This window comes from Triticum dicoccoides, chromosome 4A (genome assembly GCF_002162155.2).
Source record: "Triticum dicoccoides isolate Atlit2015 ecotype Zavitan chromosome 4A, WEW_v2.0, whole genome shotgun sequence".
Lineage (NCBI taxonomy): Eukaryota > Viridiplantae > Streptophyta > Magnoliopsida > Poales > Poaceae > Triticum > Triticum dicoccoides.
Genome location: NC_041386.1, coordinates 538,220,373 through 538,224,068, shown reverse-complemented (window position 1 = coordinate 538,224,068; position 3,696 = coordinate 538,220,373).

The following is a 3,696-nucleotide window of genomic DNA, read 5'->3' as shown; positions in this document are numbered from 1 at the left end:
GCATGAGCTTGTCGCCGGTCTCCGTCGGGACGGTTATGTCCGGTATGGCATAGTAAGGTATAATGGGTGGTGATTCTGTTGGTTGAAATATATTTGTTATACATGTCATGCAGGGAACTCATAAGACTCCTGAGTCGGCCATAGATCGAGTCTTGTTCCGGTAACCCCCATACTTGTTTCGTACTGCCACTGGTCCCTACCGTAGGTGGGGTATGGTTCAGTAAGTTGTTAACCCTTGTCTTGGCACACACCGTACAGAGAGGCCATGGTGGAAGATACCGGTTGTAGCCGGTAGGCATGCCACCTGGTCCGGGGGCATGGGTGTATCCGGTTGGGACCGAGAGGGGGGCACCCCTTAGAGCGTGCAATAGAAATTTGATCCCATGCTACGCGAGGTTGTAGCCTCCCCACTTAGAGTTTTGCTTAACAGGTGTCATGGGTGATTCCAGACGCAAGTAAAAGCTGGTGTGTGCAAGTCAGGTGTGTTTCAATTAAAAGACCGAAGACGGAATTAGTCCGATGGACTAAAGGAATCCGTTACTCGTGGGTAAAGAGTACACTCTCTGCAGAGATATTAAACCTATTCGAATAGCCGTGTCCATGGTTAAGGACTATAGTCTGGGATGGGTCAAGTGTCGGTCTTAGTGTTGGTCTTCGGAGGAGAAACTACTAAACCCGAATATTCATTATGACTTGTGATATATGATGGTTATGATTATTATCATTATGGACTAACCGTTTGCATTGTTTGAAATAATGAATATCCCTGGGACGGTACCACCCCCTGGATATTCACTATGATTATGTTTAGATATATATAAGCCCTTTATGTGGCGTCGCTCAGGCGCCCGACTGTGGCAGGTTCGTTATTTCATTTACTTACAAGCCCTTTATGTGGTGTCGCTGAGACGCCCGACTGTGGCATGCTTGTTATTTATTTACCTTATAAGCCCTTTATGTGGTGTCGCTAAGACGCCCAACTGAGGCATGCTCACTTTTACTATCCTTTCGAGACGTCGCTTCAGACATCTGATCGGTGCATTTTATTTCTATTCTGTCATTGCATATTCCGGTTGCATATAAATAACCTACTTGCATGCTTCAAGATTTTATTTATGACTGACGATGTGATCATAGAATATTTCAGTGTATGTTGATCAATTATATTATACATGTGTTCTTAATGTTTGCGAGTACATTCAAAGTACTCACTGGCTTGTCCCTGGCTATTGTCTTGGCCAGATTGCTTGCTTGGAGAGGAGTGTGGCGATGACAGCCTCGGGACCTAAGAAACGGTGATAGCAGCCTCACGAAGATAGGAGTTAACTTGGTCAGCTGTTCCTGTGGGAAATGGAGTCCCATAGACCGTGGTGATCCACAAACCGCTTGCGCCCTCAACCACTAGAAACCATTTGATGTACTCATAGGCCACAATGGTCTTGTACTACACATTTTGTATTTTTGCTTGGAATTTCTGTATCAAGTTGGTGCCTCATCAGCTAACAGTAATCCTGGGGCTAGTGAGCACAACGGCCATTTTCTGGAAATTAATACCCGGAAAACCGGTCGTGACACATGGCCGGCCATCGCAGCTCCTCCTCTCACTCCCGTAGCCCTAAGCCAAGTGATTGGAAGAAGTGTTTCGTCCCCCATAATCAATTAGTAGATTTACAGACCCAGGGGTTTCTCCCGCCAGCGTATATGGTCCCCGTTCGAGCCGGACTTGCTACTTACAACGGTGGGGAGCAAGCGGAGAGTTTTCCCAACCCATCCATGGGGGAGCGGGTATGCCTTGTCCCTTACTAAGGGGGCTTGGATTTCCAATCCATCCGTTCCTCCGCGGGCTCCTGGAGTTCTACGGCATCCAGCTGCATAACTTTACTCCCGCCTCCATATTACACATCGTTGGTTATGTCACCTTTTGCGAGCTGTTTTTGGGCTGCGAAGCTCATTTCAAACTATGTAAGAGGCTATTGTGCCTCGTACCCCGTACACAAGAGGGGTCACTATATCAAGTGGGCAGAGCCGAGATATGGCGCATCGCCGGGACCGGATACCTGTCCGGTACTCCAAAGAAGACATCCGAAGACTGGCCTTCAGAGTGATTTTATATGGAGGACGTCCCCCTTCCGGATCCTATTCGGATGGGCCTTCCTGAGTTCAATAACACCCCTCTGAAGAAACGCCGCAGCTGGCGCCCTCGGGACCCACAGGAGGAAGGTGATAAAGAGGTCCTTTACCTGATGGGCCGGATAAAGATGCTGGCCAAATCAGGATTGACAATAATCGAGGTTATGTCAGTATGTATAATGCGGGGGGTGCAGCCACTTCAATATTAGGGGAAACCCATGTGGCACTTCAATGGAGAAGACGATGCCACCCGCTGCGGTCATAAGGGACCGGACTCCGCCGTTGCTCTAGCGTAAATGCTGTCCGATCTATATAAGGGAGAGGAAGAGGAGTTCATCCGCATCAAGCCACGGGATGGGTTCTCCATGTACAATCCCCCAAACTGGGTGAGCTGCTACTTTCTACTCCAGACCTTCCCGCATTCTTTGTCATGAGTATTTACCTTGCTATTTCATAGCAGGAAGTGCGAAAAGCCGTAAGGGAGATCCACAGCCCGCCTCCACAACCAGAGGACCCTGACCGGGCCATCGACCCCGGACTCGAAGAAGATCCGGACACATTTGTGGAGCTCATCGACAGGACGTTCTATCAGTTAAGCTGCAATGGTGCCTTGGTGGCCATCATAGCCGATTACCCTGGGCTGCTCCCTGCATCGCATGTAAGTAAAACCGAAGTCCCAACTTCCGAGAAGGATTCCCCTTTTATATTCGCACTTCACCTACCGCACACATATGGTGTCTTATAGGGAAGGCCCTCGGGACGCCATGCCGAACCCGCGGTGACTCACCAACAAGGAGCACTGTTGCCGGGTAGGCTTAAAAGGAAGGCGGTCAGGACTGAGACGTCGTCGCAAAGGTATGAAAAAGAACCCCGCTCTGTGGTTGTCGTCTTTTAAAATAGAATAATGTCCATGGTTCCTGACAGGAAAAACGCTCACCAGACCATATCCGGAGAGCCTGCTGGCCAAGCTTCCACCAGCCGGGCTCCAGAGCCAGACTTAAAGGCAGATGCTAACGTGGGGCCAACATCGGATGTTCCTCCTATAGAGGATGCGGATAGGCTGTCCGCTACGCATTCCGAGGTGGAGAGTGCCATGAATCATAGGCGTCGTCGGGCCGTACTCCGCGATGCTTGTTTCTCTCAAGAGGCTGTAACACCCATGTGTCGGGGCACGACTTAGAGGCATAAGGCCAACTCCACCGCATGACCCTAAATCTATACCCATTTTGTCCGGATTTTGTCCGTATGCGGTAGAAATAGGGAGAAAAAACGCCGGACAAAGGCCGGACAAACTCGATGCACGCAGCGCTGCTACCCCATTTTTACCCCATTTCACCAGCTATCCGTCCTCATCATTTCTTCGAACACGTAGCAGGCATAGCAAAATCGCCGCCGCGGCCACTCCTGCTCATGCACGCCCTCGCTCCCGTCGCACCGCATGCCCACCGACGTGCCCGATGCGTCGCCGTGCTTGTGCCCTCGCCCCCGCCGCGCCCGCACGCACGCCTCGTCCACCCAAGCTCGCCGCCTCCCGTGCCGCCGCGCACCGTGCCGCGCCGCGCCTAC